Source organism: Bos grunniens, chromosome 7, assembly GCF_055505025.1.
Source record: "Bos grunniens cultivar Pamir isolate PY7600 chromosome 7, Bosgru_T2T1.0, whole genome shotgun sequence".
Classification (NCBI taxonomy): domain Eukaryota; kingdom Metazoa; phylum Chordata; class Mammalia; order Artiodactyla; family Bovidae; genus Bos; species Bos grunniens.
Genome location: NC_141171.1, coordinates 66,466,802 through 66,493,755, shown reverse-complemented (window position 1 = coordinate 66,493,755; position 26,954 = coordinate 66,466,802). Strand labels below are relative to the sequence as shown.

At 39.5% G+C, this 26,954-nt stretch overlaps 1 long non-coding RNA gene across 4 annotated transcripts in view; it reads right to left on the bottom strand.

Annotated features, from left to right (window-relative positions):
* The window catches only part of LOC147369747 (uncharacterized), a 438,283-nt gene that overhangs the window by 256,955 nt on the left and 154,374 nt on the right, over positions 1-26,954 (bottom strand). For all 4 annotated transcript variants that reach the window (XR_015167856.1, XR_015167857.1, XR_015167859.1 and 1 more), the window contains exon 3: positions 24,484-24,721. This is a non-coding gene — a long non-coding RNA (uncharacterized LOC147369747). The remainder of the gene's footprint in view (positions 1-24,483; positions 24,722-26,954) is intronic.

Here is a 26,954-nt window from a genome sequence, read left to right as displayed (position 1 = left end):
ATATGAAGCTACATGTCTGTTTTTCAACAAATGAATTCAGCTGGCACTGCACTAGACACTGTTCAGGGTAAAGAAAATTAAAAGTAAGGCTTCTATTCTCAGGGAACTTATCATTTATTGGGGGAAGACAAATGAATACACTAGGAAAAAAGGGGAAAAAAATCTATTATAAAAGGTGTTTGTGCCCAGTCGCTAAGTTGTGTCAGACTCTTTGCAACCCCGTGGACTATAGCCCTTCAGGCTCCCCTGTCCATGGAATTTCCCAGGCAAGAATACCGGAGTAGGTTGCCATTTCCTTCTCCAAGGGATCGTCCCAAACCAAAGACTGAACCACATCTCCTGATTGGCAGGTGGATTCTTTACCACTGAGCCCCCAGGGTTTTATAATGGCTTCCCCAGGGAAGCATATGATAATAAACAGAGGTAAGAAGAAGTAATGCATGCTATTTTAAAGACAGAAGAACAACGTTTGAGGAAACGATCCCTTAGAGAATTGTCCTGCTACAATGCAAATATACTCAGGTAGGCACGGGTAGTGGGGAGCAGGAGAGGTAACACATTTAAAACTTTCAAACACAGTATCTTCAAAGATGGGACAGCTTGTTCAACAGACCATATGCCACTGAAAGAACTAAACTGAACTCGTCTATCACAGGACAGTTTAAGTTTTGATGAGAAGCCCATAACATGCAATATTGTCAAGAGAGGAAGGGCAGATGAGGGCTCTACTAGTGGTAAGGTGATGCCAGAAGCCCTTAGGGTGAAGGAGAACCGCATAACAAGAAAGGGTTGCTAGGAAACTTATACCAGCCCTGCCTCAGAGTTAGGAGGAGCTGGCTTAACATTATATATCAAATTATACCCCAAATATTGGATCAGGTATTTCTTGAGTTCCTGAGTCCATACATCTAAGTGCCTTCTGGACATTTCCCCTTAGATTTCCCATAAGAACGTCAGAGGCAACATGTCAAAAGTAGAACTTACCTTCCAACCAAAGCTCCACCTCCATCCTCTACTCTAGATCCTTCCTGTGAAAGGCATCATCATTTTCACCCATCACCCAAACCAGAAACCTGAAAGCTATCTTCCACTGCTCCATCTCTCTCATGCCCCACATCCCCAAAATGCAAAAAGGAAAGGAAAGGGTCAGTCGCTCAGCCATGTCCATCGCTTTGTGACTGCGTAGACTATAGCTCGCCAGGCTCCTCTGTCCATGGGATTCTCCAGGCAAGAATACTGGAGTGGGTTGCCATTTCCTCCTCCAGGGGATCTTCCTGATCCAGCAATCAAATCTGGTTCTCCTACACTGAGGCAAATTCCTTACCATATGAGCCACCAGGGAAGCCTGAAAGCTATCTTCCACTTCATCTCTCTCATGTTCCACATCCCCAAAATGCAGAGTCCTGCCCATTCATCTCTAATCCCTTTCTCTTCACCTCTATGGCTACCACCAAAGCTCAGAACACCTTAGCTCAGATCTCATCAGTGATTGGTCACTTGATAAGACTCTCAAGGTTCTATCAGTTTTCCATACAGAAGCCAAAATAGTATTTCCACAATGCATATCTCTTGTATCAGTCTTTATTCCTGTTCAAAGTGCTGTATTGGGCACCTTTTGTGCTCAGGATAACGAGTCAAGCCTGTGTTTCATGAAGACTTCATGAATCCTCTCTGCATCTTTTGCATCTTAAAGTCTTCCATCCTCTTAACTTTCCAACTACCCTGGGCATCTTTCAGATTTTTAAATGCACAAAGCTCTCTCACACAAACAGGGTCTCTGCATATGCTGTTTCCTCTGCCTAGAAACTTTCTATTTATATCTAGCCAGGTAACACTACCTCTAAAGGAAAACTTTCTCTGATCTCAGAGACCAGGTTAGACTTCCATAGTGTATATTACCATAGCATCACTTTTGACTGTAAGTACAATTTTAATTGACAGTTTACCTAATAGGCTAAAATTGAATGTTTTCTTTGTTGCTGTATCTTTGATGCATAATAAAAGCTAGGAAGGCACTATATTTGTCAAATATTTGTCAAATGATTTACACATAAATATTTATGTGTAAATCATTGCACATAGTAATGTGTAAGTAACACTTACACATAAGTATTTACACATAAATATTTATGTGTAAATACTTGCATAATATTTTACACAAATGTGTGTCTGTCATATGAATGAATAAATAAGAGCTTCTTGACGTCACAGGAGAAAGACCACCTGCCTATCCTCGTACTAAAGCCCTTATGAGACTGATGCTGACATTCCCTTCTTGTTCCTAGTACCACTGGCCTCATTTGGTTTCTCATTAATGGCTCTCCCATCATTTCAGTAATTACTTATCACCTCCATTTTCCAACTTAGAGACTAAGTAATCAAGCTCAAAGCTTTCTGGGACAGCTCATCCTTCAGAAAATTACCACAGTCTAATCCAACTCTGAGTTCTCATCTTCATCTTCTATCCCCTACTTATATAGGGATTTTACTGGATGAATTGTACTACATTAATTGATTGAAATCTTTTATTTCACTCTCAGGTAATTAAACTTCCAAACCTGAGCACAAAAGCTTTATCAGAAAAGCAGCATCTTGGGAGAACATTTTTCAGCTAAACAAAATAGCAATTCAAAAGTATACTGCCAACTTGGCTTCTGGGTTTGGGGAGCACTGTGATACCAGACCAGCTACATTTTGGCCATGGAAAGGCTGGCTTGGAAGGACTTGGGAGAGACAAGAACCTCTCCAGGTGTGATCCATGGACTCATCTACAGTGACATCAAAACAGAAACTAAGGGTAAGCCCTTGGAAACATTTATAGCAAGCTAACATTGCTGAAATACTTTGTATTTTTTTTTTTAAGCATCAGTTCATAAAAACTGGAAATTATTTTTTTTTAATCTGGTCCTTCAAGGACTTCCCTGATGGTCCAGTGATTAAGATTCCATGCTTCCAATGCAGGAAGCATGGGTTCAATCCCATGTCAGGGAACTAAGATCTCACATGCCATGTGGTATGGCAAAAAAAGAAAAATCTGGTCCTTCGCTACAGGTAGTTTGGGAAACACTGGGATAGACAAGTCTGAAAATGAATTCGGCAGGAATGTCTTCCATTCGTTCTCCTCCCATCCTCTTCATGAATCTGTGTTCCACATTTAGCTGTGTTCATCAGTAAAAGAAGTTCTGTAAGAACCTGATTCGGTGAATTTAAAATAATTCAAAGAATAAAAATATTGATTGCAAAAGAAGAACCAGTCTCTTTCATAATTGTAATTGTCCAAGGTTGCTCTACCTAATGATCTAATGTCATGCAGTAATATCCATGATAGTTAATAGCCATGAAGCAGCACTATGTGCCAGGCCATTGAAGTTTTTCATGTGTATTATATGATGCTCAGAATTCCTTGGAGTAGGTATTATTACAATCATTTTAAGGATGAGAAACTCAGGGCTAGATAGTTTAATTAAATGCCCAAGGTCACGCATCTAGCAAATGATGACATCTAGACTGAAGATTTAATCCCAAATCTTTAATGAGCACCCAGACCCTGAACCCTCAACAGTAAACCTATACTGCCCCTCTCCCATCCATATTCTTTATTTTAGTCCACTTAATTACCATTATATAATTTCCCTTTCTCTTTCCAAAGAAACCAAAGCAACTGAAGTATAATCCAACAGAAAGAACAGTGAACCTGAGACCAGCATACTTGGATACCACCTATACCTTTTACTAAATCACCATATGATATTACGGAAATGCTATCAATTATAACATGGAGATAACCATGTTGGTAAGATTTACCTACTTCATAGAGTTTTTAAGAGGTGAAAATGAAGTAATAAATGGGAAAATTCTTTGGAAACTGTCAAAAGCTGTTGCCTTGTAGATATTACCATTGTTATTAATCTGGAAAACCGAGATTTGACTATGTTTATCCCAGAAGAGACTCAGAATTACTGAATTATTACAGTCTTCTTGTGAAACAGGCAGTAAACTATTAAATTAACATCTCCAATCAATTACTTTTATCAGCCCGGATTTATGCAGCAATGTTTTAAGAGGCATAAAAATTATATTTCCTACCCTCATAGACTTTATTGCCTTGTCCAAACAACACTACTTACATACACTGAAAATACAGAAAGCAACACAAGGTCATGCAAATGAGCAAGGACTGGATGGCATGACACAGGCTCAGAAAGAGAAAAAAAATCAGTGAGAGCTGGAATGATTAGGAAGGGCTTCAGGAAGGAGCAGACTTTGAGCCTGGACAGAATCCTACTGTAACTGAATGCTGGAAGAGCACTCAGAAATTGCTCCCACCTTCTGCACAGGTACAGAAAGGACCTGCCCAAGATCTCTCAGCATGGAGGTGGAGGTCAGGACCATGTGATCGCAAAGCTTCCTCTTCATCACTTCTGCAGTTCTATTTTTCAAGGGAGATAGGCTTACCCCCAGCAATGAGGTTCCAGTGTGGGGACTTTTAGAGAAGTTGACAGATCTGTGGGAGATATACTACGAAGTCGCTTCAGTCGCGTATGACTCTGTGCGACCCCATAGACGGCAGCCAACCAGGCTCCCCCGTCCCTGGGATTCTCCAGGCAAGAACACTGGAGTGGGTTGCCATTTCCTTCTCCAATGCATGAAAGTGATATTTCTGGATAAATAAAGGAAGGCTGGCTTACTTTAGCAAGTACCCTCTCCTCCTATGCCAGAAGCTAGCTCTGCCTAAAGAGTTAAAATAGGTAATAATAAGATTCCAAACTTTAAATGCTCTACCTGCTGAAACACAATCTTTCTGGCAAATTGTGTCCCTTGGGAATCTGTGGAGGCACAAAATGTCTCCAGAGCCTCCTGACAAAGAACACGTGGTAGCCATGTACAATTTGAAGTTGCTCCAAACAACATTCCGCCCTCTCCCACCCACCTCCAAGGTCCAAATAGCAACTCACTATAAAAGAGCACGCTCTCAAGACAATTCTCTGAACTCTCTGAATCTGAACGTGAGGCCATACTTGCATAAAGAGCTGGAGATGTGTGGTCAAAACAAGGGCAGATGGTACTTAGAGGTCCCATCATAGGTCTGGACACTACTTCTTAGGGTGAAGTTCAGGCTGCTTCAAGGCAGACCTGAGATGGCAGAGAGAAAGATACAGGATATGCTTTGAATCCCAATGCATCCAGCTTCAGAGAAGGCAATGGCACCCCACTCCAGTACTCTTGCCTGGAAAATCCCATGGACGGAGGAGCCTGGTGGGCTGCAGTCCATGGGTTTGCTGGGAGTCGGATATGACTGAGCGACTTCACTTTCACTTTTCACTTTCATGCATTGGAGAAGGAAATGACAACCCACTCCAGTGTTCTTGCCTGGAGAATCCCAGGGACGGGGGAGCCTGATGGGCTGCCGTCTATGGGGTTGCACAGAGTTGGACACGACTGAAGTGACTTAGCAGCAATAGCAGCAGCAGCATCCAGTTTCCACATAGGCTTTCCACTGCCTGAGCCATTAAGGAATGGAGAAATAAATGACTAGAGGATGCTTTCCAGCCAGACTGTGGATTCTTGCCCATGGAACACCCCTTGTTACCCTGCCCAGGCCATTGGCAGGCAGGACAGAATCCAGAGAGGATGCTCTCACCTCTCCAGGGCAGGCCAGCCAAATGGGCAAAGGGCTGTTGGCAAGTGAGAACCCCAGCTCCACTGGGCCTTCACCATGTCAGGTGTCTGCCACTTACAAATGTGTTCCCTCCAGATTCAGCCAAGAGTGACTATCATGTGGTGACCCTGCTTGTCCTAAAGAGCAGTATGACTGTATCCAAACATGTCAGGCAGGGAGAGGAATTAAAGAATGTGATCAATTTCCAGGGCTTCAAGCCACTGCAGCAAATCCGGGCCTAGGGATGACTGAAAATTTACTGACTTCGCAATGAAAATGCAAAAGAAAAAAAAAAAAAAAAAACACCAAAACAAACAAAAAAGGCTCAAGATGAAGATACAGTTAATTTTTACTAAACACCTCAGTGTCTTGGTGGCTCATCTCTGAATGGTTGAGAACCTTGTGAACAAGATTCAGAGGGTCAGATGCCATTCTCAGCATCAGTTTCATTCTCTCCAGTTGCAGAGAGCACTCCTAGGCTGCACACTTGGCCAGCCTCCTTCACTGCTTCCTTGGATCTGGACCTTATTTCTGCCTTTGGTCCTAGAGGATTAGGTCAGGAAAGCCAATCATATTCCCTTTGTCTTGCAGATTCCTATCAGTGGGAATCTGAATCTGGACTTGAGGCCACACTTGCAGTCCTTTCTGGTAGAGAGGGAAGGGAGGACATCTTTACACATTTATGCTCTGCTTTTGGGGAAATGCAGGGAATGGCAAAGAGATTTTCTGATATCCACTTTTTCCTAATTGATTTTGCTGCTGCTGCTGCTAAGTCGCTTCAGTCGTGTCTGACTCTATGCAGCTCCAGAAACAGCAGCCCACCAGGCTCCTCCATCCCTGGGAGTCTCCAGGCAAGAACACTGGAGTGGGCTGCCATTTCCTTCTCCAATGCATGAAGCTGAAAATAATCCTTAATCCAAAGTGGTATGTTTTGGGATGACATATTCTGCTACCCTTCACATGGTGCACAGTCTCCATTCTATGGTGGAGACCTTCTCCTACCTCTTAAGTTTCTCTCAGTGCAAGGTCACTATAGTGACAAGTTTTTGGAACAATTATTTTCAAGACAAAAGGGCTATAGAACATAGGTCTAAGTATAAGTAATATGACTGTATACATTAACTGGCTACAATACAGTAAATTCTTAATAAATATTTGAATGAGAATAAGGGAAAAAGAAAAAAAATGCATGCAGACCCTAAATAGGCCTTCAGTCACGTGCAAAGAGAAAAAAACACACTCTAGTGTTTGAGAACAGGCTCACTTGGTGAGCCCGTGGTATTTCTGTCCAGATACGGGGTCCTGCCCCTCCTTTCCCAAATGCTTTTCTCCCTCCTTCAGGGAGAAAGCAGAGACGATATTAGCAGATTTCTTTCCCCTGCATTCTCTTGTAAACTGTGCTTTCTTATCACTGTATCAGTTAGAATGTTTTGACTCCAAGATAATAGCAAATCTCAAGTAGCCCAAATTAAACAATGAGAATTTTCCTATCTTATATTCATATTAATTTTAATAAGAAGCTGGAGTTAGGATGTTCTAGGGTTGATTAACAGAGCAGCTCATCAGCATCATTAAGGACCCAAACTCTTTCCATCTTAAATAAGGAAACAGCATCCAGACCCTCCAGCCAGTGCCCTTTTATGTCTCCTTGGTTGGGATTGCTCCAACTGTCTACACTTAAACCAGTCACTAGTAAGAGGATTGGGGGCGTGATTGGCTTGGATGTGGCTCAGGCTCTGAGTTGCTGTAGGATAAGAAATTGGGGCTCTTTCAGTAAGAAAGAATGGGAAATGGCTACTGACACCTTTCCCCACCACCAAACATTGAAGGCATTCATTGCTACAGAGGAGAGAATAACAGAACAGAAAAAAAAATGCTCGTATTTTTTGGTTCTCAAGTCTTCAAAGCCTAGGCTGGTTATATACAAAATATTTAGAAGAATGAGATACACAATAGCAAAAGCTTCCTAGAGCCTAAGACTAGGTAATGATCACACAGGTAATGGTGATGAAGCCAAGGGAATTTAGACATGCAGTACCCCAGGCTCCTCACTTTACCTGTGCTTCCTCCTGCCCTCTACCTCAGCCCAGGCAGAATGTAAGCAGGAAGGACCACAGGGTACAGGAGAGAATTAGAGGTTCAGAAACATGGAAACAGAGTGGTCCATAGTTCCACTGGGAAGGAGATCCCTTCCATCCCAATAAGCAACCGAAACCACAGTAACATGCGCCATTTGAGTGTGTGACCCTGATGAAGCATGGCGACTGGAATAAAAAAGGAACTCAAGATCAAAAGGTGTACAAGGCATGTCAGTTCAGTCGCGTCTGACTCTTTGTAACCCCATGGACTGCAGCACGCCAGGCTTCCCTGTCCATCACCAACTCCCAGAGCCTACTCAAACTCATGTCCACTGAGTCGGTGATGCCATCCAACCATCTCATTCTCTTTCGTTCCCTTCTCCTCCTGCCTTCAATCTTTCCCAGCATCAGGGTCTTTTCCAATGAGTCAGTTCTTTGTATCAGGTGGCCAAAGTATTGGAGTTTCAGCTTCAGCATCAGTCCTTCCAATGAATATTCAGGACTGATTTCCTTTAGGATGGACTGGTTGGATCTCCTTGTAGTCCAAGGGACTCTCAAGAGTCTTCTCCAACACCACAGTTCAAATGCATCAATTCTTCAGCACTCAGCTTTCTTTATAGTCCACCTCTCACATCCATATATGACTACTGGAAAAATCATAGCTTTGACTAGACAGATCTTTTTTGGCAAAGTAATGTCTCTGCGTTTGCTGTCTAGGTTTGTCATAACTTTTCTTCCAAGGGGTAAGCGTCTTTTAATTTCATGGCTGCAGTCACCACCTGCAGAGATTTTGGAGCCCCAAAATATAAAGTCTGTCACTGTTTCCATGGTTTCCCCATCTATTTGCCATGAAGTGATGGGACTGTATGCCATGATCTTACTTTTTTGGATGTTATGCTTTAAGCCAACTTTCTCCTCTTTCATCAATAGGCTCTTTAGTTCTTCTTCACTTTCTGCCGTAACGGTGTTATCATCTGCATATCTGAGGTTATTGATATTTCACCTGGCAATCTTGATTCCATTTTGTGCTTCATCCAGACCAGCATTTCTCATGATGTACTCTGCATATAAGTTTAATAAACAGGGTGACAATATATAGTCTTGTAACACTATGGAAAAAGGAGATCCAACCAGTCCATTCTGAAGGAGATCAGCCCTGGGATTTCTTTGGAAGGAATGATGCTAAAGCTGAAACTCCAGTACTTTGGCCACCTCATCCGAAGAGTTGACTCATTGGAAAAGACTCTGATGCTGGGAGGGATTGGGGGCAGGAGGAGAAGGGGACAACAGAGGATGAGATGGCTGGATGGCATCACTGACTCGACGGACGTGAGTCTGAGTGAACTCCGGGAGTTGGTGATGGACAGGGAGGCCTGGCGTGCTGCGATTCATGGGGTCGCAAAGAGTCGGACACGACTGAGCGACTGATCTGATCTGATATACTACACCCCTTTTGCCCCAGTAACACAAACTGAATTCATTTACCAAAAAACTAGAGAGTGTTCCGTCCCTTGAACATATATGTTGATAGATGGAGATGTCCACCTATTTCAGGTACATTTTCTGCTGAGTTTCACTGCCATTCTCCAACTAATTTTGAAAATAAGTTTTTTACTAGCCTAAGGTTCCCTTATTGCCAAATTCAGACTGAAATTGAAGAAAGTAGGGAAAACCACTAGACCATTCAGCTATGACCTAAATCAAATCCCTTATGACTATAGAGTGGAAGTGAGAAATAGATTTAAGGGACTAGATCTGATAGAGTGCCTGATGAACTATGGACTGAGGTTTGTGACATTGTACAGGAGACAGGGATCAAGACCATCCCTGGAAAAGAAATGCAAAAAAGCAAAATGGCTGTCTGAGGAGACCTTACAAATAGCTGTGAAAAGAAGAGAAGTGAAAAGCAAAGGGGAAAAGGAAAGATATACCCATTCTAATGCAGAGTTGCAAAGAATAGCAAGGAGAGAAAAGAAAGCCTCCCTCAGCTATCAATGTAAAGAAATAGAGGAAAACAATAGAATGGGAAAGACGAGAGATCTCTTCAAGAAAATTAGAGATACCAAGGGAACATTTCATGCAAAGATGGGCTCAATAAAGGACAGAAATTGTAGGGACCTAACAAGCAGAAGATATTAAGAAGAGGTGGCAAGAATACACAGAAGAACTATACAAAAAAGATCTTCACGACCAAGATAAACACGATGGTGTGGTCCCTCACCTAGAGCCAGACATCCTGGAATGTGAAGTCAAATGGGCCTTAGAAAGCATCACTATGAACAAAGCTAGTGGGGGTGATGGAACTCCAGTTGAGCTATTTCAAATCCTGAAAGATGATGCTGTGAAAGTGCTGCACTCAATATACCAGCAAATTTGGAAAACTCAGCAGTGACCACAGGACTGGAAAAGGCCAGTTTTCATTCCAATCCCAAATAAAAGCAATGCCAAAGAAGCTCAAACTACCACACAATTGCACTCATCTCACACACTAGTAAAGTAAAGCTAAAAATTCTCCAAGCCAGGCTTCAGCAATACGTGAACTGTGAACTTCCAGATGTTCAAGCTGGTTTTAGAAAAGGCAGAAGAACCAGAGATCAAATTGCCAACATCCTCTGGATCATCGAAAAAGCAAGAGAGTTCCAGAAAAACATCTATTTCTGCTTTATTGACTATGCCAAAGCCTTTGACTGTGTGGATCACAAGAAACTGTGGAAAATTCTGTGGGGAATACCAGAGCAGCTGACCTGCCTCTTGAGAAATCTGTAAGCAGGTCAGGAAGCAACAGTTAGAACTGGACATGGAACAACAGACTGGTTCCAAATAGGAAAAGAAGCATGTCAAGGCTGTATATTGTCACCCTGCTTATTTAACTTCTATGCAGAGTATATCATTAGAAACACTGGGCTGGAAGAAACACAAACTGGAATCAAGATTGCTGGGAGAAATATCAATCACCTCAGATATGCAGATGATACCACCCTTATGGCAGAAAGTGAAGAAAAACTAAACAGCCTCTTGATGAGAGTGAAAGAGTTGGCTTAAAGCTCAACATTCAGAAAACGAAGATCATGGCATCTGGTCCCATCACTTCATGGGAAATAGATGAGGAAACAGTGGAAACAGTGTCAGACTTTATTTTTCTGGGCTCCAAAATCACTGCAGATGGTGATTGTAGCCACGAAATTAAAAGACGCCTACTCCTCGGAAGGAAAGCTATGACCAACCTAGACAGCATATTAAAAAGAAGAGACATTACTTTGTCAACAAAGGTTCGTCTAGTCAAGGCTATGGTTTTTTCAGTGGTCATGTATAGATGTGAGAGTTGGACTATAAAGAAAGCTGAGCGACAATGAATTGATGTTTTTGAACTGTGGTGTTGGAGAAGACTCTTGAGACTCCTATGGACAGCAAGGAGATCCAACCAGTCCATCCTAAAGGAAATCAACCCTGAATATTCATTGGAAGGACTGATCCTGAAGCTGAAACTCCAATACTTTGGCCACCTGATGCAAAGAACTGACTCATTTGAAAAGACCCTGATGCTGGGAAAGATTGAGGGCAGGAGGAGAAGGGGACAACAGAGGATAGGATGGTTGGATGGCATCATCGATTTGATGGACATGGGTTTGGGTGGACTCCGGGAGTTGGTGGTGGACAGGGAGGCCTGGCGTGCTGCGGTTCATGGGGTTGCAAAGAGTCAAACACAACTGAGCTACTGAACTGAACTGAAGGTTCCCAGACTTAAGAAGAAGTAAAGCCAGCATACCTCTCTAAAACTGTCTGACAATCCAGTCTAAAGTAGTTTCCTCCTCTAAGTACTCTTGCATCGAAACTTGTTCATTCCAATATATCCCCCATGCATTTTTGAATGATAAATTCATCTGCTTGCTTAAGTATTTATTTTCTGTCTCCTCTACTATGGAGTTAATTCAACAAGGGGAGCTTTTGTCACCAACTAGCAGAGTGCCTAACACATAGTAGCTGTCAATAAATATTTATTAATTAAACAAATAAAGACTTAACTACAAGAGCTGTGCTTGTGGTCACTATGTTGCATCACATTATAGACAGCAAATTTGGTCTTCCAAACAATTCTTTGTGATTAAGATCATTAAAAATCCCAGTTCACTGGGGAGAAAGGTAAGGCTTGGATGGGTCGAGTCTATCACTCATCTGCATCATGTCAATAATGACAGTGTCAGACCTTAAATTAACTCAGACCACTGGACTCATGGTGGTATGTTTTACCCATTGCATTGGAGGTGAGCACCTCCTACCTCTAACAGCAAGCACCTAAGACCCAAGAGGTGCAGTTTCACCTGAAACAACCCAGCCAGGGAAGAAGTGAGCATGTTTCTGTTCACATTCCAGTTGGTTGCATTGCCATGAATTTCCAAACAAGCTGCAGTGCCCTTCTCTAGCATTTCCAGAATGCTCACATAGCTTGTGATGTCAAGATACGTGTTCTACAATCAGAACCTCAGGTGGTCAATAGCCCAGGAGGCACACAGTCATTCTGTCCTATACACGTTCTATCCTGTACCTCCTGCAGGAGAAAACTCTTAAGTTCCAGGCTAGATGACTACTCTTTGGAGTATGTGGAAAAGACCACAACAAACTTCTCAAGCTAATAAAAGTCAAAGTTGAAGAGAAAGAACATAATGTGAACTCCTGCTGTTCTTGAATTAATTAGAAAAGTGTTTTTCTTTCTTAAAAAAATAGAACATCTTGTTCTGTGCAGTTACTAAAAAGTTTTTGTTTTCATTTAAAAGATTAAGTATAGCCATGTACATGCTCTTACAACACTTTTTTCAAAAGAGCACACTGTCCCTTCAAACTTGGAGAGACTCTATTTCATATTTACAGACTGGCCCAAGGTTCCGTGTCTTCTTTGTATTATTATTCTTAATAATTCTTCATGTTATCATTGTCTGGAAAGACACATTCCAAGATCAGTGCTTAGGGTTCTTCAGTTTTTTATTTGGCTTCTTCCCAAAATGACTTAAGATTTAGAACTTTTATAGTCTTCATTTAGAGATCAACTATCCTACCACTAGGATCTGTAAAGTGAAATCTCATGCTACATAAATTGCTTGCAATAACCGCCCTAACCCCAATTTTTATAGCATCAGAACTACAAATTTTAATTTTTAAAGAAGAAATTGCTAATCTTTCCAAAATTTAAAAATAAAGCTATAGCAACCAAAGTTTAAAAAAATCTTAAACTGTTACAATTTCAAGAACTATTCCATGGTCTGAAATTGATTTTTTTAAAGCCAGAAACCACATGATTGATTATGTGTTGTCATAACAAAAAAAAAGTGATGAATCGATTTTACCTTGTTAAAAAAGCAACAGAAGACAAACACTCCTTCCTCTTCCTTTCATAGAGAACCATATGTTTTAAAAGGAAGAAGTAAACACTGTGAGTGTTATGTAAAGGCATAGAGTACCGTGAGACCATGAAGAACTTTTGCAAAACTGGTCTATATGTCCATGCATCAAGAATGCATCAAGTGGTCTACAGAATTGTCAGAAAAATAACAGGTACAATTCTAGTCAGTTAAATCCTCAGTTAGGGAGGCAATCCTGAACTTGGAAAAATACTCAAGGAAGGTAACAGAGTAACTGGGAGCAAACCAAAAGGAAATGAAAGCTATAGAGATGAAGAGCAAAGTCTCTAGAGCACAGCCATGCAAAAGACATAGGGATGGCAGCATAGAACATCAGAAATAGTAGCTCAAAGATAAGCAAGTCAAAGAAGGTTACTGTGGAATGTAGGAGCAGATTTAAAAGCCAAGTGGCATTGCTTTGGTCTTCCCTGGTGGCGCAGCAATAGAGAATCCACCTGCTGTGCCTGAAGTGCAGGAGCTGCAGCTTCGATCCCTGTGTGGGGGAGATCCCCTGGAAGAGAAAATGGCAACCCGCTGCAGTATTCTTGCCTGGAGAAGCCCACAGACAGAGGAATCTTGAAGGCTACAGTACATACAGTCGCACAGAGTCAGACATGACTGAAGCGACTTAGCACAGCACAGCATTGCTCCAGCAGACAGGGAACAAACTGAAGAACTGGACATTCTAAACACATTTTGAAGAAAGCAGAGCCATCAGAGTCGTAGACTTACGCCTTCTCATGGTGAAGGAGGTGACTGAAATGACAAATCAGTTCAGACAAAAAACCAGAAAGTAGACACTACCGAAAGGCATTCAACTACTGATCGTAGAGATCAGTTACCAGCACCTTTCCCTAAAATCTCAAATATGTTCCTGAAGGTCTAAATGTCCCTCCCAATTCATGGTTTCAGGAACACTTTGAACTGACATTTCTCTGGGTTATAAGAAAAATAAACAAGTCAACCTTGCTGCTTCCACCAACTTAAAAAATTTGCATGGAATTACCATAATAAGTTATGAGTTTATTTTAAAATGATTATTTCTGACAGGTTCCCCAGTCTAAACTGAGTATCTGTGACATAAAGAAGCCTCTTCCTTTTTTTTTCCTTCTTTAATTTATTTATTTTAATTGGAGGCTAATTACAATATTGTAATGGTTTTTGCCATACATTGACATGAATCAGCCATGGGTGTACATGTGTCCCCCATCCTGAAACCCCCTCCGACTTCCCTCCCCACCCCATCCCTCAGGCTTGTCCCAGTGCACCGGCTTTGAATGCCCTGTTTCATGCGTCGAACTTAGTGTTTCAGTGCTATTCTCTCAAATCATCCCACCATTGCCTTCTCCCAAAGAGTCCAACAGTCTGTTGTTTATATCTGTGTCTCTTTTGCTGTCTTGCATGTACAGTCATTGGTACCATCTTTCTAAATTCCATGAAAGTGAAACTGAAGTCACTTAGTCGTGTCCAACTCTTCGCAATCCCGTGGACTACAGGCTACTAGGCTCCTCCATCCATGGGATTCTCCAGGCAAGAACACTGGAGTGGGTTGCCATTTCCTTCTCCAGGGGACCTTCCCAACCCAGGGATCGAACCTGGGTCTCCCGCATTGCAGGCAGACGCTTTAACCTCTGAGCCACCATATATATGCATTAATATACAGTTCTCTTGCCTGGAAAATCCCATAGACAGAGGAGCCTGGTAGGCTATAGTCCACAGGGTCACAAAGCGTCGGACATGACTGAACAATTTCACTTTCATGCTATATTGGTGTTTTTCTTTCTGACTTACTTCATTCTGTATAATAGGCTCCAGTTCCACCCACCTCATTAGAACTGATTCAAATGCATTCTTTTTAATAGCTGAGTAATACTCCATTGTGTTTATGTACCACAGCTTTCTTATCCATTCATCTGCTGATGGACAGCTAGGTTGAAGAAGCCTCTACCTTTAAGAAGAGATTTGTTCATACCATGTTTTTGAAAACATTTAATCAATGGACACATTTTAACCTCAAACAAGATTAAGAGAAAAAAAATCAGTTTTCACTTCTAGGAGATAAACAAAGGAATCATATTTCTTTCTCATGGTGAATTTAAGATGGATATAACTCACTTCCTTGATATAATAAAGCCATACATTATGGTCCTCTAGTTTTATCCTCTGGTATCTAGACACTTCAATACCATCAGTATAACTAATAAAACCAACATTTTTCTAATCATATTAAAAGTGTCATACTATTGTTGACATTTTAGAAAAGATTTCCAAAGAAAAAAGAAGAAAAATCACCTATACTTGTACTTCTCTGAGATCTTCATCCTAATATTTAGATCTTATTGTTTATTTTTCCAGAATTTTTACAAACAGGAAAACTTTGGTAATTCCATTCAAATTACATTTTTAAGGTTTGTTTAACTTGGCTTATTGATATCACTCTGTGAAGGTTCAATGTCATGATTATTCTTATATGGTTTGTTAATAAAGGTTCTTCTGCCATGTTTCATTCATTATTGTTATTTCATGTTTATGAGGTAGTTATCAATCAAATCAATAGTGTGTTTATAATACATATATACTGATGATTCATTGACAGCAGCAGATGGAGAATTCAGTTCAGTCTCTCAGTCGTGTCCGACTCTTTGCAACCCCATGAATCGCAGCACGCCAGACCTCCCTGACCATCACCATCTCCTTGAGTTCACTCAAACTAACATCCATTGGGTCAGTGATGAAATCCAGCCATCTCATCCTCTGTCATCCCCTTCTCCTCCTGCCCCCAATCTCTCCCAGCATCAGAGTCTTTTCCAATGAGTCAACTTTTCACATGACGTGGACAAAGTACTGGAGTTTCAGCTTTAGCATCATTCCTTCCAAAGATATCCCAGGGCTGATCTCCTTTAGAATGGACTGTTTGAATCTCCTTGCAGTCCAAGGGACTCTCAAGAGTCTTCTCCAAAACCACAGTTCAAAAGCATCAATTCTTTGGCTCTCAGCTTTCTTCACAGTCCAACTGTCGCATCCATACATGACTACTGGAAAAACCATAGCCTTGACTAGATGGACTTTTGTTGGCAAAGTAATGTCTCTGCTTTTGAATATGCTATCTAGGTTGGTCAGAACTTTCCTTCCAAGGAGTAAGCGTCTTTTAATTTCATGGCTGCAGTCACCATCTGCAGTGATTTTGGAACCCCCCAAAAAAAAAGTCTGACACTGTTTCCCCATCTATTTCCCATGAAGTGATGGGACCAGATGCCATGATCTTAGTCTTCTGAATGGTGAGCTTTAAGCCAACATTTTCACTCTCCTCTTTCACTTTCATCAAGAGGCTTTTTAGTTCCTCTTCACTTTCTGCCATAAGGGTGGTGTCATCTGCATATCTGAGGTGATTGATATTTCTCCCGGCAATCTTGATTCCAGCTTGTGTTTCTTCCAGCCCCCCGTTTCTCATGATGTACTCTGCATAGAAGTTAAATAAGCAGGGTGACAATATACAGCCTTGATGTACTTCTTTTCCTATTTGGAACCAGTCTGTTCCATGTCCAGTTCTGACTGTTGCTTCCTGACCTGCATATAGGTTTCTCAAGAGGCAGGTCAGGTGGTCTGGTATGCCCATCTCTTTCAGAATTTTCCACAGTTTCTTGTGATCCACACAGTCAAAGGCTTTGGCATAGTTGATAAAGCAGAAATAGATGTTTTTCTGGAACTCTCTTGCTTTTTCCATGATCCAGCGGATGTTGGCAATTTGATCTCTGGTTCCTCTGCCTTTTCTAAAACCAGATTGAACATCTGGAAGTTCACAGTTCATGCATTGCTGAAGCCTGGCTTGGAGAATTTTGAGCATTACTTTACTAGCGTGTGAGATGAGTGCAATTGTGCGGTAGTTTGGCATTGCCTTTCTTTGGGATTGGAGTGAAAACTGACCTTTTCCAGTCCTGTGGTCACTGCTGAGATTTCCAAATTTGCTGGCATATTGAGTGCAGCACTTTCACAGCACCATCTTTCAGGATTTGAAATAGCTCAACTGGAATTCTGTCACCTCCACTAGCTTTGTTCGTAGTGATGCTTTCTAAGGCCCATTTGACTTCACATTCCAGGATGTCTGGCTCTAGGAGAGTGATCATGCCATCGTGATTATCTTGGTCGTGAAGCTCTTTTTTGTACAGTTCTGTGTATTCTTGCCACCTCCTCTTAATATCTTCTGCTTCTATTAGGTCCATATCATTTCTGTCCTTTATTGAGCCCATCTTTGCATGAAATGTTCCCATGGTATCTCTAACTTTCTTGAAGAGATCTCTAGTCTTTCCCATTCTGTTGTTCTCCTCTATTTCTTTGCATTGATCGCTGAGGAAGGCTTTCTTATCTCTTCTTGCTATTCTTTGGAACTCTGCATTCAGATGCTTATATCTTTCCTTTTCTCCTTTGCTTTTCACTTCTCTTCTTTTCACAGCTATTTGTAAGGCCTCCCCAGACAGCCATTTTGCTTTTCTGCATTTCTTTTCCATGGGGATGGTCTTGATCCCTGTCTCCTGTACAATGTCACAAACCTCATTCCATAGTTCATCAGGCACTCTATCTATCAGATCTAGTCCCTTACATCTATTTCTCACTTCCACTGTATAAGCATAAGGAATTTGGTTTAAGTCATACCTGAATGGTCTAGTGGTTTTCCCTACTTTCTTCAATTTAAGTGTGAATTTGGCAATAAGGAGCTCATGATCTGAGCCACAGTCAGCTTCCAGTCTTGTTTTTGCTGACTGAATAGAGCCTCTCCATCTTTGGCTGCAAAGAATACAATCAAGATGAGAATCCTTATTCCAACTCCTTGACTATTTGGCTATGTGACTGGGCCAAGTCATTTCTCATACCAGCACCATCCCATCATGCTGAATCTTACTTCCTTCATTTATAAATTAAACTGGTCAAATTAAGTTGTCTAAGTAACTTTTAGTTCTGTTAGTTTAAAATTCACTGGGCCAAGTAACAGAGAGATGGAACTGTTAAGAATGACTCTGGGCAAGCCCATGATCACAACAGGGGACAATGGAGAAATCATGCTTAGCACTAAGGTTTATCCTGTGAAGAGTTAGAGAAGGGAAAAAAAGTTCTCTGTTCAATATTGTTCTGGCCAAAATTATCAATAAGTAAATAAGCAAGCATACACTGTAAAGTACTAAATAAACAATAAAACATAATCAGATATAATTTTAGAGAGTGAAAAATATGTAAATACCATAAAGCAGGACACAGGGAAAGAAAATAATAATTTGATGATGATTTAATTGTCAACCTACAGCACCTGAGAGAACAAACTATCAGATTTAAGTTTAGGAAAGTGTATGGATATTTGATAAATATTTAAAATTAATAGCTCTAATGTAAAGTTTAATAGAATTTTTAAAGTATTCAATTCATAGAGTAAAAAAACAAACTAGAAACTACTTATGAAAAATCATAATGAGAAAAAATAGAGCATGCAGAAAATAGGTAGTGAAGAGAGCACAATTAAAACAATGAATGAGGGCTTCTTCAGTGGTAGAGAATCTGCCTGCCGATGCAGGAGACACAGGTTCAGTCTCTGCTCAGGAAGATCCTACATGCCATGGAGCAACTAAGCCTGTGTGCCACAACTATTGAGCTTGTGCCTTAGAGCCTGGGAACCGCAGCTTTTGAGCCCACACACCAGAACTGCTGAAGCCCACATGCCCTAGAGCCCGTGCTCCACAACAAAAGAGCCACCACAATGAGGAGCCCATGCACTGCAATGAAGAGGACCCCTGCTCACTGAAACTAGAGAAAAACCCACATGTGGGAACAAAGACCCAGCACAGCCCAAAATAAGTCAATAAATAAAATTATCTTTAAAAAAAAAAACTGAATACAAACGTAGATCAATAGTCAGTGGCTTTGAAGTCTCTTAGGACATCAGTTCAGGGCAAACGCCAAATTAAACTTCAGACATATTAAAATGAAACACAATATTTCTAATCTAGAAAAATATAGGTATTTATCAAATATATAAAAGGAAAATGACTTTCTAAACAAATTCAATTTATAGAATCACAAAAGAAAATATCTAGACTTAACAAGCATAAAAAAACCTTGTAGATTATGTACATCAAAATTAAAAGGCTGAAAATTCTACTTCTAGTAAAAATGAAGTAACAGGGACCAGATTTCCCCTTTCACCCTAAACAATTAGAAAATTGGAACCAGCATATGAAACAACAGCTTTCAGACATTGAACAACAGGCAATGGAGGACTGTGATTTCTGAGATAACAAACAAGGCGAACCCTACAATCATAAGCTTACTGCCTGTAAGCAATTTCTAAGCTACAGTACAGGGAAGAGGAATAAAATCTCACAGAGTGTGGTGGTTCCATTCATTTGAGGAAATGTACATCAGACTTAAATTTCAGTGATCAATAACACAAAATTCATTATGTTTGCTACCCAATTAAAAATTTCCAAGTCTGCAAATAAGCATATAATCCATAAGCAGGAGAAAAATCAATTCAAAGAAACAGACCCCAAAGTGACAGATAACAGAATAGCTAACGAAGAGAATAAAATAGGTATAATAAATGTTGTCCATATGTTCAAGAAGGAAGATGAACACTTGAACATATGGAAGAAAGGAAGATGTATTTTTTAAAAAAAGGAACTAGTATTAATAGTGAATTAAACACAGTAGAAAAATCACTTATGTCAATTTCAAATTCTTTACCAAATGAAGATATCTTTTTAAAATCAAGATTAAATACTTAGACAAAGACTGTTGAGGGAATTCATAAGAAATAAGATTTTTTGACATTTGAAATTCAATCAATATAGTTCACCATAAAAAGGAAAATTACAATGCAGAAAAGACAAAATTTAACACCCATTCATAATATTTTTTAAAAACTCTCATAAAATGAGGGATTCCCCCATCTTTTCTCAAACAACCAGATATCTCAAAGAACTATTGATTTCTTTGATTTTCTCTATTTTCTATTTTACTCATTTTTTTCTCTGCTCTTTATGATTTTCTTTCTTCTGCTCACTTGAGACTTTATTTGATTTTATTTACCTAGTCAGGTAGAAGCTGAGTAAGTTATTTAAGACCTCTTTATTTCTAAAAAAAATCATTTAGTGCTATAAATTTCTAAATATGCTTCAGCACCATCCTACACACTTTGATACACAGTGCTTTCAATTTTTCATCTCCCTTTGGATTTTTGTCCCATGAGTTATTTAGAAGTATGTTATATTGTCTTCATATACATGGGAATTTTCCAGATTTCCATTATCAGTTTCTAGTTTAATTATCCTGCAGTTAAAGAACATATTTTGTTCAATTTTAATCCTATTAAATGTATTAGCACTTATTTAGTATCCCAGAATAAGGGATACTAACTTGGTAAGTGTTCTATATGCCCTAGGGAAAAGAAAATGTGGATCTTGCTATTGTTGGATGGAGCACTCTATAATTATCAGTTAGGAGAAGATGATAAAGAATGTTAAGACCTGGAGTCTTATTGATTTCTATTTACTTGTTCTATCAAGTATTAATAAAGTATGTGCATCTCAAATTACAATTATAATACATATGTTTAGACTGTTATGTCCTCTTGATGAAACAACCCCTTATCATTATGAAATTATCTTTATCCCTGGTAATATTCTTTGCTCTGGAGTGTACTTTATCTGATATTAACTTAGCCACTCTAGCTTTCTTTCCATTGGTGTAGAATAGTATATCCTTTTATCTTTTTCAGTTTTAACCTCCTAATGACTTTATACTTAAAGTAGGTTTCTTGAAAAAACAATGCATAATTCTTATTTTTTAATCTAGTCTATTTCTGTCTTTTAAGCGGGATATTTAGGCCATTTAAATTTGATGTGATATTTTTAGACAGTAGATATTTTTCTGTTTGTACCATCTGTTCTTTGTTCTCTTTTTCCATCACTCCAGGATCACCATCTTTCATTATCCCATGTCTAATACCCTTAAAAACCACTGTTTTATATGTTTGCTTCTTTTTTTTTGTTTGCTCATTTCAGATAGAAGAGTGAATCTAGTCTCTGTCACTCTATGCTGTCTAGAAGTGGAAGTCCCCGGCATCCACTTAATATGCAAAAATTCTTATTATAAAAATCTGGAGAAAAGGTCAATGCCTATTAACAGGTGCAAAGATAAATTGTAGTATGGCCATATAATCAGTGATAAAAGAACAAACTTCTGATATATACAAAAATATAGATGAAAGAACCATACTAACTGAAAGAAACTAGATACACAAACTCCTTACTAAAGGATTCTATTTATACAAAAAAGGAAAAACTAAAATGACAAAGCAGAGAAGAGGTTGTCAGGTATTAAGGGCAGAGGGAATGGATTGGCTGCAATGGGACACAAGAAAACTTTGAGGATGAGGAAAATGTTTTATATCTTGATCGCATGAAAATGAAAGTCGCTCAGTCGTGTCTGACTCTTTGTGACCCTGTGGACTATATAGTTCATGGAATTCTCCAGGCCAGAATACTGGAGTGGGTAGCCTTTGCCTTCTCCAGGGGATCTTCCTAATTCAGGAATTGAACCGGGGTCTCCTGCATTGCAGGAAAATTCTTTACCAGCTGAGAGCTACCAGGGAAGCCTCTTGTTGCATGGTGGTTATATAATAATACATTTGTCAAAACTCATTAAATTGCACACTTAAAATTACTGAATATTACTTTAGGTAAATTATATTTCAATAAAGCTAATGTTTTAAAGGTCAACAAACATGGTGCCAGAGAAGGAGATTTTTCCATAAATACAACAGGAAAAAATTTTAGTATATAAAAGGTCACATCAGTCCATAAGAAAAACACTAACATACTATAGAAAAGAGGGCTACATAAATAAACAACTCATGGGAGAAGAGGATATAAAACACTTAACACTAGTGAGGGAGAAAAAACCAAACATTATCAGACCTTCTGGTGGGAATATGATGTGGCACAATCTCTTGGAAAGACACTTGGGTGTCTGGAAAAGTCTTAAGTTATTTCAACTCTTTGAACTAACACATACATACATACAAATCACTTGGAAGGAAATATTCAGAGATATAAACATACACTTGTAAAAATGAATGTTTATAGTACAATTTGTTATTAGAGCCAAAACTAGCATGAAAAACTTTATATTTAATGTGAGAAAAATATTATTACATTCAATTCAGCTCAGCCGCTCAGTCATGTCTGACTCTGCAACCCCATGAACCACAGCACACCAGGCCTCCCTGTCCATCACCAACTCCCAGAGTTCACCCAAACCCATGTCCATCGAGTCGGTGATGCCATCCAACCATCTTATCCTCTGTCATCCCCTTCTCCTCCTGCCCTCAATCTTTCCCAGCATCAAGGTCTTTTCCAATGAGTCAGCTCTCCACATCAGGTGACCAAAGTACTGGAGTTTCAGCTTCAACATCAGTCCTTCCAATGAACACCCAGGACTGATCTCCTTTAGGATGGACTGGTTGGATCTCCTCACAGTCCAAGGGACTCTCAAGAGTCTTCTCCAACACCACAGTTCAAAAGCATCAATTCTTCAGCACTCAGCTTTCTTTATAGTGCAACTCTCACATCCATACATAACTACTGGAAAAATAATAGCTTTGACTAGATAGACCTTGTTGACAAAGTAATGTCTCTGCTTTTTAATATGCTGTCTAGGTTGGTCATAACTTTTCTTCCAAGGAGCAAGCGTCTTCCAATTTCATGGCTGCAATCACCATCTGCAGTGATTTTGGAGCCCCCAAAAATAAAGTCAGCCACTGTTTCCCCATCTATTTGCCATAAAGTGATGGTACCGGATGCCATGATCTTAGTTTTCTGAATCTTGAGCTTTAAGCCAACTTTTTCACTCTCCACTTTCACTTTCATCAAGAGGCTCTTTAGTTCTTCACTTTCTGCCATAAGGGTGGGGTCATCTGCATATCTGAGGTTATTGATATTTCTCCCGGCAATTTTGATTCCAGCTTGTGCTTCTTCCAGTCCAGCGTTTCTCATGATGTACTCTGCATGTAAGTTAAATAAGTAGGGTGACAATATACAGCCTTGACATACTCCTTTTCCTGTTTGGAACCAGTCCCTGTCCAGGTCTAACTGTTGCTTCCTGACCTGCATTAATACCTTATATTTTGTCTTTTTAATGGTACTTTTAGAGTCATCAAAAATTATATTTTCAAAGAACTGCAATGAATTGACAATGGTCTTGATATAACAGTAAGTGAATAGTAAATAGGATACAAAGGTGTTTAATTTCATTTTTATTATTTGTAATGAAATAAGCATTGTGTGTGCGTGTGTGTATTTGAAAGTCTATAAGGAAATACACCAAAAAGTTAGCAGTGTTATTTTCAGGTTGTACAATTATAGGTTATTTTTTTCTTTCTTTTTATATCCTTTTCTGAGTTTTCACATTTTCTACATTGATACTGCATTTCTTAAAAAAGCAAAATAAGATAAATGTATATATAAACATTTAAGTATTGTTAATCTCAAGTTAGAGAAAATAAGTCTGAGTTTGTTTTAAGCAAATAGGTGAGAACATGTTCCCACTACCCTCAAAGGAATAAGCAGCTCTCTTTTTAAGGCATATCAATTTCTTACAAACCACTATCATTACTGAACAGATTGCAAGTTCCATGTTCTTTCAAAAAAAACTTTTTTTATCTTTCACTAACATTTGCTGATTCACAGTATATGTTAGACATCAGGGATCTAGTATCTGCAAGCCAAAATTTCTTCCCTCAAGGGCTCCACAATCTTCCGAGGAAGGATAGTTTATAGCGTTCCAAATGGAAAGTTGACTGGGGTATTAGTAGACTACAGCTACCCTGAGACTAAATATTAGTAGTAAGAAAGAAAAAGAATGCATCCATTTCTTATTCACTGGTTCATTCAAGAAATATTTATTGAATACTTACTAGTTTCAAGCACTGTTTAATTTCCCAGTTTACTAGTAGTTAACAAAACAGATGTAATTTCTGTCCTGATAGTGATTAGGCAGTTAACAAATAGAGGAAATATGTGATACAATTTGTACTGAAGAAGAAACAAGCTAAATTCAATGAAAGAGAGTAATGAAAAGAAGGGTGAAAAAAAAACAAAAAAAAACAGAGGAAGGCATCAGGGAAGGCTTCTCGGGGATGGTGGCATCTGAGCTGAAACTAAGGATGGAAATGAACCAGCCAGGCAAAGACAGACGAAGGCCATCAGGCAAGCCTGAGCTTAGGGTCTCTGTGGTACTGAAACACCAAGGTAGCTACCGACAGTCGGCTATAGGAGATCGTGCAGGGTTTTATATTCTCAATACTCACGAGTAGACTGAAATCTGGGCCTCGTATTTACGTTTTTCTCATCTTTGAAAGGTATTCCGGCAACCTTGAATTTCAAGGGGCATGCTTAGAAATATTACGTGCACAAGATGCTATGAGGACTTGAGCCAGTTTAGACACTCCTTTCTCACTCTATACAGAACAGGAGCAACACAGAACAGAATTGTTGTGAAGGAAACTGAAGGCGAAAGATGCCATGTTCACAGAAAGTATTACTGTTCTGAAAAAAAAAAAAAAGGAAACAACAACAATCAGTTGAGACAGAGGAGAGGGTTCTTTTGTATTAGAGATATAAATTTATTAGCATTCAATAACATCCAACTAGAGCTATCAAAAATAGCACTTCAGCATTGATTCAGAACAGTAGGGTGCACTATCAGCATAATTAAAATGAAAGAATCTAAGCTATTTCCCCATCTTGCTTCCTTATTATTGTCTAATTGTTCAGAATGTCTGTCTGTTATGGAGACAAAGCAATTAAGCCCAGCAAGTCGCAACAATGGGGATCATAAAGAGGGGGCCTGCTTCATTAGCAACTTGGATATCAGCATAGAAAACATTAAAGAAAGAAACATAATTGTAATTGGAAATAATTGGATGGCACAGATCATTTAGCTGGGGAAGATATGCTATCTGCATTTGCAGGCTTTTTTTTCATTTTGTGGGTCTTTTTTCACCTGGGTTCTTTAAATTGAGTTTCATAAACATCACAGTATCCCAGTTGAGGTACCAAGTGGCTCAGTGAGCACAAAATTCTTTTCCAGATAGTAACAAATATCCCCTGGAAATCCAAAAGAATTGTACTTTGGTGTTGATTGTCAACTGGCCCAGGAAGAAGAGAGGAAGGGGTCAATGCTTCTGTGAAACACAAATCATCAGAATAAAAACTGCTGTGTCTTTCCTGCCCCACTTCACATAAATTCAGGGTTATCTTCCAAAACCCAGTCTACTCTCAGAACACAAATTTTTTAAATAGTAATCATCCTTAATACATTTATAATGCAAAAGATTATGTTATAAACAGAAAGAACCACAGATATTTTCAGACTGGGATTGACTATAATTTCCAAAGCCCCATCATTTAAAAGCTGAGGCTCAGAAAGACTGACATGCCTCAAGTAAAAGCAGGTAGAACAATCAGAAGTGGAAAACACAGGCTCTTTGATAATAACATAATGATAATCATAGTTACTATACATTGTATTAATACTGTGTGTTAGACATTATGTCACATGTTTCACATATATTGTATCATTTTAACACCATGAGGTACAGAAGTCATTAATTTGATGGATATGGAGACTGTATAACCTTTCTGAGCACCAATCTGCTCTACTGTGAATTAAAACTAAGATTTGAATGTAGTTGTGTCTGATTAAAAAGCCCATGCATGTAACTGCTAAACAATCTCATCTCTCTATTTCATGGGAAAATACATTAAATAATGTGTCCTGTTTTTCCTGTCGCCAAGCTAGAAGGAGAAAAGAGTGGCACAGGTGGGAAAAGTAGTCAATTACTTAGAGCAAGGATCAGCCAACCACAGTCCACCATCTGTTTTTTTTGTTTTGTTTTTGTTTTTGTAGATCACAAGCTAAGGATGGTTTTTTATCTTTTAATGGATGAAAAGATCAAAAGAATACTTTGTGACACATAAAAATTATATAAACTCAGATTTAGTGCCTGTAAGTTTGTTTGAGCACAGCCACCATCATTTATTTATGTATTGTCTATTGTTGATAAAATATAATTGTCAAAGCTGAGGAATTGACAGAGCCTGCATAGCCCACAAAACCAAAAATGTTTACTGTCCGGCCCTGTACAGAAAAGCTTTGCCAACCGCTGCTTTAGACCACACTTAGTTCACTTCAGAAATAAGAATGCGGGGACTTCCCTGGTGGTCCAGGAGCTAAGATCCCATACGTCCAAGGGAGGGGGCCTAGTTTGATGCCTAGTCACGGGAGCTAGATCCCACATCTTGCAACCAAGACCTGGAGCAGCCAAATAAATAATTTTTAAAAAAGAAATAAGAATATGAAGAAATATTCATATGATCAAAGTTCCATACTTCCAGGGAGAGGAGAAAAGAAGAGAGGACTAAGTAGTAAGAGGAGGAGAGAGAGAAAAATGGCATGGCATGCTTAAATTCAACAGTTGAATACCATTTCTCTACATGGGTGGTATGTGTCTCTCAAAAAAAGGGTAGAACCATTTGGTGTGCTTACTGAACTGCTTGGTCCTCTATGCTGTCAAAAGAAACACTCTTAAACAAAAAAAATGCCATTCAAAATCTTAGTGGTAGCTAACAGATGGTGGCTCTTAGGCTGTTAATTGGCTGCAGTCCATGGGGTCGCTAAGAGTCGGACATGACTGAGCGACTTCACTTTCACTTTTCACTTTCATGCATTGGAGAAGGAAGTGGCAACCTACTCCAGTGTTCTTGCCTGGAGAATCCC